At 38.6% G+C, this 16119-nt stretch overlaps 1 protein-coding gene across 2 annotated transcripts in view; it reads left to right on the top strand.

Annotated features, from left to right (window-relative positions):
* GTF2E1 (general transcription factor IIE subunit 1) overlaps nucleotides 1-16119 on the top strand; it is a 66948-nt gene that overhangs the window by 34251 nt on the left and 16578 nt on the right. The window lies entirely within an intron of this gene.

Genomic DNA, 16119 nt, shown 5'->3' with positions numbered 1-16119 from the left:
TTTTTGTCCACACATTTCTTCCTTTAGTTTTCAATTTGAGTTTCTTGAAAGTGGAGTATAATAGGTATTAATCACTAGTTTATATTTCTTACTATGGCTCCCTGTTTTTTTATTATCATATACCCCAATAATTGAATGGTAGAGGAAACCTTAGTTTTTTACTCCATAAAAAGTGGTTTATATTCTATATTGAAACGTATAAATTAAAATGGGATGAAGGACTCCTCTTCCTAATCATTTTCTTTTTCCTTCTCACTGTCAAATTGAGGACTTAAGAGTTTCTGTCCATCTGATCCCTTCCATAGATCCAGCTATCTAATTTTGAGATTACTGTTTTTAAAAGTACTATTGGTATTTGGTCCTCTGTTTCTGATATTACAGAAGAGGCAGTTTGGGGGTAGTCTTGAGCAAAATGATTTTGTTGTTATTTTTTTATTCTTGTTGTAGTAGTAACAAATAATCCAACACTTGATTCTCTACAAGTAACTGTAAATTCTCTTGTATCTGGATGAAGAATTTCCACCAGAAGTAGCTTAAACTACAAAAGTAGTAGTAAGAAAAACTCGTCTAGCATAGCCAGGAATATTGAGGTGTATCATACCTCAGAATAAAGTCACCTATAACCTCAAGGATCTAGTTTTTGCCTATGTTTATACTAGACTGAACACAGTCTGTTGGTTATTCTCGTACCATGAGGGAGGTAGCTTAAGATGACCTTGTCTTTCTAGATATCTTCACTGTCACTGTCACTGTCCTCCCGTTGTTCATCAATTTGCTTGAGCGGGCCCAGTAACGTCTCCATTGTGAGACTTGTTACTGTGTTTGGCATATCAAATACATATGTAGATGAAAATGTTTAAATGTGAAAAAAAGATTGCCCCATCTAAAAAATCATTTATTTTTGTGTTGCAATACTATTATTAACGGCATCTCCTGGACATAATTCTGACACGACGTTCATCACCAGTGTAACTGTCTGCCTCTTCATTCATTTACCTTCCCTCTCCCCTGCATCTCCCCCTAACTTTATTGTGTGTCAGTTCCCCCATTATGTTGCCTTTTCCATTCTTTGTTGCTGACTCCTCACTGTGTATCTTAAGTACCACATATGAGAGAGATTGTTCTGTATCTTATGTCCCACTTTAAAACCAAATAAGGCTTTCTCAGAGGACCTTAATCCTACTCTGTCCTTATTGTGGGCTCGAGCGATAGCACAGCGGTAGGGCGTTTGCCTTCTGGCAAGCTCCCCGTGACATATTCGATATGCCAAACACAGTAACAAATGTCAACAATGGAGACGTTACTGGGCCCGCTCAAGCAAATCGATGAACAACATGAGGATAGTGACAGTGACCTGGAATTTATGTGCTTATTTCTAAGCAAGCATGTAGCAAAAGATGCAAGATTATGTGATTGGTGCTTAGGCTAGTTAAGGTTTACCGCTTAGAGGTGGAGAAATTCCCTGAGTTTATTGGAGGAAGTGAATATCAGTATTTGAATCAAATAAGTAGAAGAGAGAAGCCACAATTGGTAAATAATAGATTTCTTTCATATCACAGGTAGCCTTAAATTTTGTTACTTGATATCTTACCAAGATTCCACTTGTTGGTTGTTTTTCCTTTTAGTATTTGGACTACACTTGTTAGTACTCGGGGATTACTCCTGGCTTAGTGCTAAGATACTGCTTCTGGCAGTGCTTGGGAACCATGTGATGCCTGGGATTGAACCTGAGTTTTGTATATGCAAAACATACATGTACTATTGCGTTATCTCTTTAGCCCAAATATTCACTTTTTATTTTATGTATTTGTTTATTTAAAGTTTCAGGCATATCTTGTTCTAATACCAAACCCTTTGCCAGTGTCCATTACCCCCCACCAATGTCTCCAGTTTCCTTCCTGTCCAGCCCCCCACCCAGCCTGCCTCTTTGGCAAGTACTTTTCCTCTACCCTATTGTCCTGGTGATCCCATTTTAATATATCCACTCATCCCCACCCCATAGCGAGCTTCTTACTGAGGACCAGTTTCTCCTCGCATTGTTTCTAATGCCACTGGACATTTGATAGTCTTATGTGAGGTGTTTTTTTTTTCTGTCGCCTTTTATTTTATTTTTTTAATTTTTAAATTTTATTTTTATAGATTGTTCACAATAGTTATTTACATTGAATATTTCAACACCAATCCCACCACCATTACACCTTTCCATCACCATTATTTTGAATTTTACCCCCACCACCCAAGCCTGCTCCATAGGCAGATGCTAAGTAATTTATTTTTTATTGTTTGTTATGAATTTTACCACCACCACCCAAGCCTGCTAGGCAGATGCTAAGTAATTTATTTTTTATTGTTTGTATGAGATATTGCATGGACACTTTTGTGGCCACACACTGAGTTCTGAAATTTTTAAATATTTGGCATCAAGAGGCATCTTTGCGGCATGCTGCTTTTTTCTGACCTTCATTTGTGAGTCTCTGAATCATGGCCATTGATGCACTTAAATGGCCTGCTTTTGATCTCTTTTGAGATTTATTTATGGGTCTCTGAAGAGAGGCAGATAAATGAGCTTGTATAGCTTAGCTGGAGGTGGTTTGTGGGTGTAATTCCCACATACTTAACTCTCGGCCATTTAATTTCACAGGAAACTTGATCCCAAGTTGTTGGGGTCTGGCCAGAGGCACAGCAGCAATTTTGGAGTATCAGGAAGCCTGAAGGCACCATCAGGCTGCTGATGCACTCTCCTCAGAGGTGCTTTTATATATATATATCATGTGAGAGAGATCATTCTGAGTCTGTACCTCTCCCTTTGTCTGATTTCACTCAACATGATAGTATGCAGATTCATCAACTTTGCAGCTAATTGCATGACTTTATTTTTCTGCATGGTATTTCATTGTGGATATATTCCATAGTTTCTTTATGCAGTAATCTGCTCGTGGGCATTTGGGTTGTTTCCTTATTTTTGGCTATTGTATATAGTGCTGATATGAACATAGGAACGCAGATGTCTTTTTTGCATTGTGCTTTTTGGCACTTGGGTATGTTCCAAGAGTGGAATTGCTGGGTCATATGGAAGCTCAGTAATTCATTAATTAATTAATTTATTTTTTGGTACTGAATTTGTCATATACTGAATTTTTGTATGTTGCATTGAATCTACAGCAATAAACATCTGTGTTATTATTTGTGTTTAATAATAAATTATTAAGTTAATGATAATAATTCAATTTTTAGAAATATAAGTACAGAAGGATATAAATTAAAAATTATGTGAGAAGGATATAAATTAAAAATTATTATCTCAAATAATATTTGAGAATATTGTTGCTCAAGAAAGTATCATTGTGGATTTTTATGTTGTAGTAGATTTCTAGAAGCAGTGAAATAAAATAGTGAAGGACAGATTTCAAAATCTTCTGAAACAGCTTTTTGCAACTTCTAACATCATTGAAGTTTTCCATACAGTGAAAGACAATATTTCTATATACTTATGCATACTGTGCAAAAATTTTAGAGCAGGCAGCACTTACGTTCTGAAAAGTAAAGTCAGGGCCGGAGCAGTCATACAGCATTTGTCAAGAACATTTGCCTTGTACGAGGCCAACCCAGGTTCGATCTCATATGGTCCCTGACCACCGCCAGGAGTAATTACTGAGTGCAGAGCCAGGAGTAACCCCTGAGCATTGCCAGGTGTGACCCCAAATGCCAATAAATAAATATTTTTTTTTAAAAGAAAGTAAAGTTGCTGTTGAAGTGGGCATTATTCCCACTATCAAGCATTCATGTTAGCAGGCCCTTTTGAAATTGTTTTAAGAATTTATTTTTTAATAATCTTTTTCTGTCCACTTAATAACTCCAAATCACATAGATGCGAATAGACTTGATTTCATTAAAATAAATAATCTAATCCAGTAGATTATTATGTTAAAATATGCTTTGACTCTCTGTTTACCTTATGACACTGTGAGCGATCTTGTGTTTCTTCTTCTAGTTATAGTATGTTCATGTTTATCAAGAGTTAGTGCTCTCTCACTAAAACAGCATTTATTCGCCACTGCCACTGGCATTCTGATTTCTGTTCTACCACATTCCACCTCCCACTTCAAGATCTATATTTAGATAGCTTTGATTGCATCTCCCAAACAAATCTGAATGAGGTGCATTGATTCCAGAGGCCCTGACCAACTAACTGTATTGTGTCTTCTCCTCTTTCTCATTTGTCATGATGATGACTCCACTTCACGGAGGATGAAGAATCAGAAAGTAGGGAAACCATGATCAGAAAAGAGCTTTGTCAGTATGGAGAAAGAGGGAAATGAAGGCAAGCAGGGTAAATAGGACCTATCAGTCTATCAGGTCTATCAGGATATATCTATCTATATCCTTAGAGCATTCAGCCAGAACAAAGGACAATGCTTAGAGATAAGACCTTTAAACCTAGGTTAGAAAATGTTACCTGGCTGAGATGACCTCAACAAATACTCCACAAACTCAACTGCCTGGATTTAGCATCCTGGAAGTGGTACTAATTTAACCTTCTCTACTGAGGCTAAAGTATAGGACCTGTGTGAGTGCTTACCAGTTCTGTAATATCATCCTATCTAAGTACAGGATAACATTAATGTAATGATATACGTGCTCAGAGACAATAGTGTTCACTATTTTAGAGTGAAAATAGTTTTGTTCTTTAAAAATAAGTGACATTATTGTTGTTGACCTGTCATCAGTTAAATTCTAGCTTATCCTTAGATCAGATAATAAAGATTACCTTTGTTAGAACTGTTAGTAGACTTAACCCAAGAGCTGGAAAATTCTAGATGGTAAGCAAATCATTTAAGGTTTTATCTTTCATAAGTAGAATTCTTCGACAGTAACCCCTTCTTTTTTTGTCATGTTATTTAATACTTACCTCAAGAAATCTTAAAAAAAATAGTTTTAAAACAATATTCCTCCTTCCTAAGAATTTTCTAAGTTTGATTACTTAAGCAATGTAAAGAGATTCAAAACTGAATAGTCACTTTTGTTATCTTTATGTAAAATGTATGTATTCTCTTCATAGAAGAAATTTAAATATGCGGAAGGAAGAACTAAGGTATCATTCATATTTGATTGAATCTGTCCTGCCTTAAATTGGAATACAACCAATCTTGAGGTTTCAGTAATGGACTACTGAAAATAAAGACTTAAAAGTAGTTTGATGGTAACATTTGTTATTTAATTGTCCTTTTCCTCTGCTCTCTTCATTTTTACTCCAGTGATTGAATACATGCTAACCAACACAAGATAGTATTAAAGAGTTTATGCTAAAGAAAGATTATATACATTATACATTATATGTCAATGTTATGTATAAAAACAGTACTTTCAGAAAAGATTGGGTGTATCTATCTTGAGAGTTTGGATTAAGGCACACCAGATAAGAACAAGGATAAGCTAGAGAAACATCGAGTGGGCAGAGAGACAGAAAAGCATGTATCTAGCACAGGAAGATGTGTTTGGGAGTAGAGAGGTATATAAAGCAATATCAATGCAAGATAAAGTCATTGAAGGCATTAAAATGATATTAAAAGATGTCATGGTGATGACTGAGAGAGGAAAAGACTGAGAGTGTAAAGGGAGTAAAGCAACCGCTAACACACATGAGGCCAAGAAAGAACAGAAGAGGGAGGAAAGAGAATGCTTGAAACAGACTGAAAAAGCCAGTATATGCCAGAGTAAGAAAAAGTATGCAGAATTTGAGTAAAGTGGTGATGGTGACACATAGACTTTAACAAGACATTGTGTAGCAGATAGATTAGAAGACAGAAATACAATAATTCAGGATAGATAAGGTAGTAGAGATGACTATAGTACAAAAATAATATTAGAATGCAGAAATAGAATATTATTTAAAACTGTAACATAAAGCTATAGCAAGGCAAATGGATTGGGTGTTTGGAGAGAGAGAGAGGTGCAGAGTTAAAATTCAGTGAAAGACCAAATAATTGGTACAAAAGATACGGGCAATAGCTCTGGTTACAGATAGAGACAGTAATGTGAAGCTGCAGCTAGCAGCTGGGAGAGCATGATTGACCTACTAAAGAGAGTGCCCTTTTTTTTAATCTTGATCTTTTTAACTAATGAATTTTTTAAAATTATTGTCCATTTACGTAATCATTGGTTTCAATATTGAAGAATTTCAGGAATTCGCTTTATACCTTCATGTATATGTAATGTTACGATTTCTACCATTGAAGTTTCAGTAGCATCCTCTAGAGAATAGTTTTTTTTCCAATTTCAATAATCTTTTATTTAACCTGAGCATAAAACATTTTAACAAATTACCAGTATAAAAATTATTAAGATGTTTGACACTTTCCTTTTTGACAAGTCTTTGAGATCCAATATGTGTCTTAACCACCTCATCTCTCTCTGCTTCCAGGGCTATATTTCTCCCTCCACACCACCTACAGAAATACCTGGAGACGGCTAAGGAAGGGTTGATCTCCATGAACTTTTCCCTACTTCATGAATTACTCTGATATTAGTTCATTAACTTATGTACCTTCTAACAGAATATTTGCATTTAAGCAATTACTTTCCCCCCTTCATTTTGTTTTGTGAAAGCACTATGATTTACAGTTATTCATAGTTGGGTTTTAGACATACAGTGTTCTATCACTGATCCTGCCACCAGGTTTGTCTTCCCTGCATCACTGTTCCCAGCTTCTCTCTCACATCCCCATTCCAGCCTGCCATCTCAACAGGCACCTTTTTTTAAAAGTTTATTTAAAGTTTATTTAAATTTTGGTCTCATAGTTTCAGTGCTGTTGACTCTGTGCTTTGGTTGTTTAGCTCTATCATGCCTTAACCACTGGTGTGCATTGATTGACCCTTGCCCCCTATTGCTTCACATCTGTCTCTTCTCCTGCCTTCCACTCATTATATTTTCTTCTCCTCCCTGCACTTTTGGACCAACGGTGATGTAGGCATCTCCCCTTTAAACCATTGCATTTCCTCATCCAGTTACTCTAAACACCACATATAAGTGATACCATCTTTCTTCTTCTAGCGTATGTCATTTAACATGATGTCTTTCGGTTCCATCCATGTTGCAGCATATTGCATGATTTCATTATTCCTTACTGTGTCATAGTATTCCATTGGGTATATATACCATATCTTCATGATCTGCTGATTTGTTCTTGACATCTAGGTTGATTCCAAATCTTTGCTACTGAACTGAGTGCTGCAGTAAATAATGGTATACATATGTCATTTTTTTCCAATTTATTTATTTATATATTTTTGCTCTTTGGGTCATACCTGGCGATGCACAGGGGTTCCTCCTGGCTCTGCACTCAGGAATTACCTGTGGCGGTGCTGGGAATCAAACCTGGGTTGGCTGCGTGCAAGGCAAACTCCCTACCCGCTGTGCTGTTGCTCCAGCCCCTACATATGTCATTTTGAACGAATGTTTTTCTGTGCTAGGGGTAAATCCCCTAGTGGAATTGCTGGGTCATATGGAAGCTCAATTTTAAGTTTACTGAAAACCCTCTATAATGTTTTCCAGAGGGGTTGAACCATCCAATATTCCCACCAGCTGTGGATGAGAGTTTCTTTTTCACTACATCCATATCAACACAAATTATTGCCATTAGTTTCAGTGCTACGTTTGTGTCCTTCTCTCTACCTCCTTCTGGCTTCTTTTGTGGGTCTTTTTCCAGTTTCTTATGCTGTCACTAAGTTTACTTATGTGGACTTTTTTCTTCCTTCCTGTTCTAAGTTCTTGAAGAATGTTGTCTGAATTTGGATACGGATTGCATTGACTCTATGTAGTAGTTTAGGTAGGATAGTCATTTTGACAATATTGATTCTTCGAATCAAAGAAAATGGAATCTTTTTCCATTTCCAACATTCTTCTTCTATTTCTTTCTAAAGGATATTGAAGGTTTCTTGGTGTGGATCTCCCACTTCTTTTAAGTTGATTCCTAGCTACTTGATGTTCTTGTACACTATTTTGAATGGGATAGACTCTTACATCTCTTATATAGGAATGCAACTGATTTTTGTGTATTGACTTTGTAGCTGATCACGTTGCTATATTTGTTTGTTGTTTCTAGAAGTCTTTTTTTGTCGACTCTTGGGTTTTCATGTCATTTGCAAATAGAGATAATTTGACTTCTTTTCCAATTTCTACCTCTTTGATTTCCTTTTCTTGCCTTTGTGATCGCTGTTGCTCAGACTTCTAATATAATGTTGAATTTGAGTGGAGATAGTGAATACCCTCGCTTGCTATCTGATCTCACTGGGATGCTTTCAGTTTTTCACCATTAAGAATAGTATTTGCTGTAGATTTGTTATAGATAGCCTTAACTATCTTGAGGAAGTGCTGTAGATTTTGATAACTTGTTTCTTTATTATCATTAATCTCAATGACTTTTTTCATCTCCTCCTTGATTTCTTCTTTGATCCAGCTGTTATTTAATCGTGTTGTGTGTTGTTCAGTCTCCCAGTGTTAGGGTTTCTCCACGTGTTCTTTTTATGATTAATTTTCAGCTCAGTGGCATTTTTGGTCTGATAGGACGCTTGGTATAATTTTAATGTTTGTGAATTTATATAGGTTTTTCTTTTGCTCTAATATATGACCTATACTGGAGCATGTTCCATGTGCACTAGAGAAGAATGTGTATGCAGCAAAAAGCTTCAAAGTTTCTCAAAAAGACAAGGTCCCCGTCTTCTAGTTCTTCATTTAGTGCTCTTATGTCTTTAGTGACATTCTGTCTTGTTGATCTGTTGAGTGGGAACAGTGGGTATGTTGAAGTGCCCCACTACTATTGTGTTTCTGTTAGGTGTCAGAGATCTCAATTAAACCTCCAAATATTAGGTGCCAGAGATCTTGGTGGAATGTCCAGATGTTAAATTGGCCACAAACCTAAGCTCAGCCACCAACTGAAACACAGAGACAGGACAGGTATTTCAAGGTTTTATTCACATTCCAAAACACACACATACAAGGGACTCAGTGCTGAGGGCATTCATACAAGAGATTCAGCACTGAGGGTTAGCAAACCTAAGAGACTTGGATCTACAATCGTCCTCCAGTGAGATTTTATTAAGCCCTTTGCCCTCCTGCCTGCGTGGCTGGGTGTATGCCTCCTAGTCTGGGTGCCCCCTGCCACATGCATTCTCACAGCCTTGAGCAAGCACGTGGAGGGTGCAGAAGAGAAACAGAGCTGAGCAGTTAATACAACTTGTTGCCTTTACTTGAATCATCCTTGTTTTCTGTTGTCAGATGTCTGGGCGTTTATGCTCATGCCCTTGGGGTCTGGCATGCTTTTCTTACTAGGTTGTAAATTCATGACACTGAGGTACAAAAATGGAGTCTGACTTTCCAAAATGGAGTTGCTGTCATCTTTTTGTTTCCACCCATGTTTCTTTAGGTTTGTGAGCAAAAGACTTTTATTTATTTATTTTAAAAAATTTTTATTATTGAAACATCATGAGGTACAGTTGTAGACTTACAAATTGTTGTGCTTGGGTTTAAATTATACAACGATCGAGTACCCATCCCTCCACCAGTGCCCATTTTCCATCACCACTGATCCCAATATCCCTCCAACCCTCCATCCCCCCCCCTTCCCATCCAGCCTCTGTGGCAGGGCATTCCCTTTTGTTTTCTCTCTCCTTTTGGTGCTATGGTTTGCATAAGAGGCATTGAGTGGCAGTCATGTTCTGTCTATAGTTTACTTTCAGCATGCATCTCCCATCCTGGGAGGTTCCTCCCAATACCCTTTATTTGATGCTCCCTTCTCTATCTGAGTTGCCTTTTCCCCTAGCATGTGTGGCTGACCTTCAAGCCATGAAATGATCCTCCTGGTACTTATCTCGGCTATTCTTGTGTGGTAGTCTCCTATTTTGTTAGTTTATGTTCCCCAGGTGAATGCAATCTTTCAATGTCTGTCCCTCTCTTTCTGAATCATTTAGCTTAGCATGATACTTTCCATGTAGTACCACTTGTATTTAAATCTCATGACTTCATCTTTTCTAATAGCTACATAGTACTCCATTGTGTAGATGTACCAAAGTTTCTTTAACTAGTCATCCGTTCTCAGGCTCTCAGGTTTTTTCCAGATTCTGGCTATTGTAAACAGTCTACAGTGAACCGTTGCTGATTTTACATTTGGTGCATATTGCCTCTTTTGCAAACCACAACACCCAATAAGAGAGATAGAACAAAAGGGAATGCCCTGCCACAGAGGCAGGGTGGGATGCGGGGGGCGGGGGGGATGGGGGGTGGGAGGGATACTGGGATCCGTGGTGGTGGGAAATGGGCACTGGTGGAGGGATGGGTATTTGATCATTGTATAATTGAAACCCAAGCACAAAAATTTGTAAGTCTACAACTGTATCTCATGGTGTCTCACTAATGTCTCAGTAATAAAAAAAAAAAGTTAGTACTATTGTTCCCTTGATCACTAAGTAATGTCCCTTCCTATCTGTAATTACTTTCTTTAGATTAAATGCTATTTGGTCTGAGTATGGTTGTCCCAGCTTCTACCCCCCCTCCCCCCTCCCCCCTCCCCCATTGTCTTGTATAATTGTTTTCCATCCTTTTGCTCTGAGCCTGTGTCTATCCTGTGATTTTAGATGTTTTTTCTGTATGCAGTAAATGGGTGGATTTTATTTCCTGATCCATCCTGACACTCTGTGCCTTTTGATGGGAGAGTTTAGTCCATTCACATTCAGACAAATCTTATTGATTTAAAGGGCTGTGTGGCCCTTTTACTGTGTGAGGTTGTTACTTCTGCAGTTGGCTATCTATCTAGTTTATGTAAGTGGCTTTTCAGTAGTTCATTCTGGGCTGTTTTAGCTATCACAAGCTCTTGTTTGTCTGAGAATATTTTTATCCTCATCTAAATGAGAGCTTTTCAGGATAGTAGACTGACTCTAGGTTGAGAGGTGTTTTTTTCCCCCAAAAAACTTGAATATGTCATTGCACTAGTTTCTTGCATCTACCACTTCATGTGGGAGATCTGTTGTGATTCTTAGATTATTTCTCTTATATTTAAGGTTTTTCTTCTCTCTGCTGTTTTGCTTACTGTGTATCCTCATGTTGATCTGCTTGAGTCTGTTTTGTTTGGGACTCTTCTGGCCTCTTGGATCTGCTGCTGCCTCCTCCCGAGAAGGGGGAAGTTGTCAGCAGTTGTCTCTCCCACCACTTATTCTTCCCCTTTCCCTTTCCCCTCATTTTCTGGTATTCCTATAGTTCAGGGATTATTTTTCTTATCTTTGTTCATTAAGTACCTTACATTTACTTTTGTTCTTTTGTTTCTCCTTTGTTTAACTTCCTTGCCAATGCTGGCTTGTGTTTTGTCTTGAAGTTATTCTGTGCGGTTCTCCCCAGAGATTCTGCTGCTATGACTTGCTCTTTAGCTTCTTTTGATTCCATATATATGGGACCTGTCATCCTCTGAAAGGTTCTTTGAGCTGGTTGAGTTTCTCTCTAGTGGTTGCTTAATTTCACTGGCACATGCTTGTTTAATTTCCATTGGCAGTGCAGTGAGTTTTCATTTTAGGTCCTCATCAACCAGTCTCAAGCATTTTGATGGGCTTGGGGACTTGCCTGGGTTTCTGTCCCTAACTGCCAGTGCAGCTGAGCTCTTTAGTTTCTCCATTGTTCTTCAAATTTTGTAGGCATTAATGGTGGGTGGTTAGATTCCCAGTTAATTGAGAACTGATCTGTTGCATTGTTTATAGTAGACAGCTACTAGTACTACTTCTGCTTTTCAGTTTATTTTTGTTAATATGCCATGCTGTTTAAGTATTCCCCCAAAATTGCTGGCTACTTACTGAGTAGAGTAAATTGAGGTGTAAGTATATATGTGTGTAGGGGGTAGGGCTGAGGGGGAAGGGGTAGTACCCCACTGGCCCAAATATAAAAGATGTATGTAGTAATGTCTTTGCTATCTTTCACATGATTTTGGGTTTAGAGGACAGACTGATGTCAGGTAGTACTGATTTCAGGCCTAGGGACATACTCCTTACTCTTACTAGTTTCTTATCTTACATATGAGGGATATCTCCTGTGTATGTGTGTGTGAGTGGTGACATCGCCATACATAGAGATGAATAGAATTCCACAAGACTGGAATTTTTAGGTTGATAAAGTAAATTTTTTTCAGAAACTAAATATTTCCTTTTTAGAGGTAATGGTCTGGAGCAATAGCATAGCTGTAGGGTGTTTGCCTTGCGTGCAGCTGACCCTGCCAAGCCAGGTTCGATTCCTCCGCCCTTCTCGGAGAGCCCGGCAAGCTACCGAGAGTATCTCGCCCACGTGGCAAAGCCTGGCAATCTACCCGTGACGTATTCCATATGCCAAACACAGTAACAACAAGTCTCACGATGGAGACGTTACTGGGCCCGCTCGAGCAATTCGATGAACAATGGGAGGACAGTGCAGTGCAGTACACTAGAGGTATATGAATTTAAAGAATATTATGGCTGGAGCGATAGCACAGCGGTAGGGCATTCGCCTTACAAGCGGCCAACATGGCCGACCCGAGTTCGATTCCTCCGCCCCTCTCAGAGAGCCCGGCAAGCTATCGAGAGTATTCGATATGCCAAACACAGTAACAACAAAAGTCTCCAATGGAGACGTTACTGGGCCCGCTCGAGCAAATCGACGATCAACGGGAGGGCCTTTTTTTTATGGATAATTTGTGCTAGTGAATTTTAAATTTTATATGAAATAGTAAATCCTACAAATGTAAAAGTTAAAGTAGGAAAATTTAAGGGAGAAAATCTGGATAGCCTTATGAAAGTATAAAGTGTGTTTTATCCTGTTAAAGGTAATAGTGACTCTATATTAAAAAATATTGGTACTGCTTAAGTTTTTGCATTTATATGTAAAAGATAGCAATAAAAATCTTGTTGTAAAAGAACTTGATCAAACATAGAACGTTAAATATAAATGAGACAATGAGGCATTAACTTGTTATTGAGAGTATATAATATCCCAAACAAACTAGAAGAAAACACACTTTTCTTAATCTAGACTGTAGAGGGCAACCATAGGTGCCATGAGTGAGTGCTGTACTCACGCCACATGCTGGGAAGTTTGTCTTGTTCTTTAGAAAAGCTATTCTGACACTTCTCAAAAAACTGGTTTTAAGGTGTGAATTCTCTAAGCTTTTACCTGTCCTTGAAGCTCAGTGTCATTCCTTCAAATTTGAATGATAATGTAGCTGGGTAGAGTATTCATGGTGTTCTTTTTTTTTTTTTTTTTTTTTTTTGGATTTTTATATCCCTCCATTCTCTTCTGGCAAATAAAGCCTGTTATGGGTAGATGTGCTATGAATGCAAGTTTTCTTTTTTGATCTTGTAGCTTGCTTGCTTGCTTGCTTCCTTTCTTCCTTTCCCTCCCTCTCTCCCTCTGTCTCTCCTTCTCCTTCCTTCCTTCCTTCCTTCCTTCCTTCCTTCCTTCCTTCCTCCCTCCCTCCCTCCCTCCCTTCCTCCCTCCCTTCCTCCCTCCCTCCCCCCTCCCTCCCTCTCTTCCTTCCTTTTACATTTCCCATCATTAGTGTCCCCAGTTTTCCTCCTTCTGCACCCTACCCCCATTCTGTCTCCAGGGAAGGCCCTCTTCCTCTTCCTCCTTCTCCTCCTCCTCCTCCTCCTCTTCCTTTTCCTTCCTTCTTCCTTCTCTCTACTTTTCTTTCTTCCTCCTCTTTTTCTTTCTTCTTCCTCCTCCTCCTCTTCCTCCTCTTCTTCTTCTTCTTTCTTCTTATTTCTTCTTTCTCCTCCTCCTCCTTCCCTCATCCCCCTTTTGGGCATTATGGTTTGCAGTACAGGTATTGAAAGGTTATTATGTATATCCCTTTACCTACTTTCAGCATTCAGTTCTTGTGCAAGTGACAGATCATTTCTATCGTTGTAATTGTTGTCTCTTCTCTATCCTAACTGCCCTCCCTTCCCACCCCAAACTTTAGCAAGCTTCCAACCAGTTCTCTTTTCCCTCATTTCTACTGTCCTTGGGTAATAGTCTCATACTATGCTTTTTATATCTCACAAATGAGTGCTATCATTCTATGTCTCGCCTTTCCTTCTGATTCATTTCATTTACCATGTCCTCATTTGTAAGCAAATTTATGATTTCATTTTTCTGATGGTTGCATAGTATTCCATTGTGTAGATGTACCATAGTTTGTCTATACAGTCATCTGCTCTCAGGCACTCAGGTTTTTTCCAGGTTCTATTGTGAATAGTACTACAATGAATATAATACTGCAGATAGCATCTCTGCTGTGTGTGTTTTGGTCCCCAGAGTAGTATATTACCAGGAATGATATTGTTGGGCCATGTGGAAGCACAATTTTTAGTTTTTTGAGGTATGCTGATATTGTTTTCCAAAAATGCTGAACCAGTCAGCATTACCACCAACAATGAAAAGAATCCCTGTCTCCCCACATCTGTGCCAGCACTAGTTGTATTTGTTCTTTTTGATGCGTGCCAGTCTCTGTGGTGTGACATGATATCTCAATGTTGTTTTGATTTTCATCTCCCTGATTATTAATGATGTAGAACAATTTTTTCATGTGCCTTTTGGTTATTTGTATTTCTTCTTTGAGGAAGTTTCTGTTCATTTCTTCTCCCCATTTTTTATGGGGTTCACAATCAATCACAAATCATCCTGTTAATCATCGATTGCCTCGAGCAGGCCCCAGTAACGTCTCCTTCATCCTAGCCCTGAGATTATATTCGAGGCTCTTTAGGAGAATGAGACCCATCATTGTTACTGGTATTTGGCATATTGGGTACACCACTCCCACCAGGGAGTTTGCCAGACTCTGCCGTGTGGGCAGGCTACATTCGGTAGCCTGCCAGTTTGTCCAAAGTAGGAATGAGATAATAAGATGGCATAATAGGATGTCATATAAAAACTGGGAGCTGGTTTTTATAGTCTCTGAGTCTTGGCCGTTGATGGGATTACACGGCGCCAGGGGGCCAGGTGGTGGGTGTGACCCCCGCCTACTGGAATTTGGAGGATCTGGGTGGAGGATGCTCAGCCCAAATCTGAGTAGGCTTGGAGATCTCGGCCCCGGAACCCGCGTGACTTTGTCCCTCTGTTTTTTTTCTTGTAAAATTCTACTAGTGCCTTATATATCTTGGATATTAACCTCTTATCAGACGGGTATTGAATAAATAATTTTTCCCAGTCGTGTGCTGTCACTGTTTCTTTTGAGTTGCAGAAGCTTCTTATGTAATGTAGTCTTATTTGTTTACCTTAGCTTCCACTTGGTTGTCCAGTGATGCTTCATCTTCAAAGATGCCTTTAGCTTCATTGTCATGGAGAGTTCTGCCTACATTTTCCTCTGTGGACCTTATGGATTCAGTTTTAATATTGAGTCTTTAATCCATTTTGATCTGACTTTTTGTGCATGGTGTTAGGGGTATGAGTTCAAATTTTTTGCATGTAGCTACCTAGTTTTCTCAGCATCGTTGATGAAGAGACTTTCCTTGCTCCACTTTATGTTACTTCCTCCCTTATCAAAGATTAAATGATCACGCATTTGAGGGTTTGGGCAGGATATTTAACTTTTCCATTGGTCTGCAGGCCTGTGTTTATGCCAGTACCATCCTGTTTTAATTACTACTGCTTTGTAGTACAATTTATTCAGGGAAGCTTCTTCTAGCCATTGCCTTCCTGCTCTGAAAACCACTCCCACCAGCTGACTAACCTGTACAGTCTGTTTATGCTGGGATGCTTCGGTTCTTTTGTATTTGATCACCTATATTCCTAAACTTTGAAGAAAGTTTTTCTAAAATCCTAAACTCTGGAAATTCATAACAACTATTTCTTTAACCATTTGTTCTTCATCAGATTTGCTTTCTTGGTTCTCAGTGACTTTGATAATTCTTACATCCTCTTGAATTCATCCCGTAGTTCTCTGGTGTGCTGTTTATTTCTTTTTAGACTTTTGTGCTGTTGTTTTCTAGAGGTTTCCTCCATCTCATCTATGTGCTTCTTGATCTTTTTCTCAGCTGCTGTTATTCTACTACTTACAGCTTCTAATGAGTTTACTTATATCACCTACTCTTTACTTCTGTCATTTCTGATTTTAATTTTTTCATTTTGGCTCT

This window comes from Sorex fumeus, unplaced genomic scaffold, assembly GCF_029834395.1.
Source record: "Sorex fumeus unplaced genomic scaffold, SorFum_2.1 ptg000265l, whole genome shotgun sequence".
Lineage (NCBI taxonomy): Eukaryota > Metazoa > Chordata > Mammalia > Eulipotyphla > Soricidae > Sorex > Sorex fumeus.
Note: the sequence above shows the minus strand (reverse complement) of the source record. Positions and strands in the feature narration are given on the sequence as shown.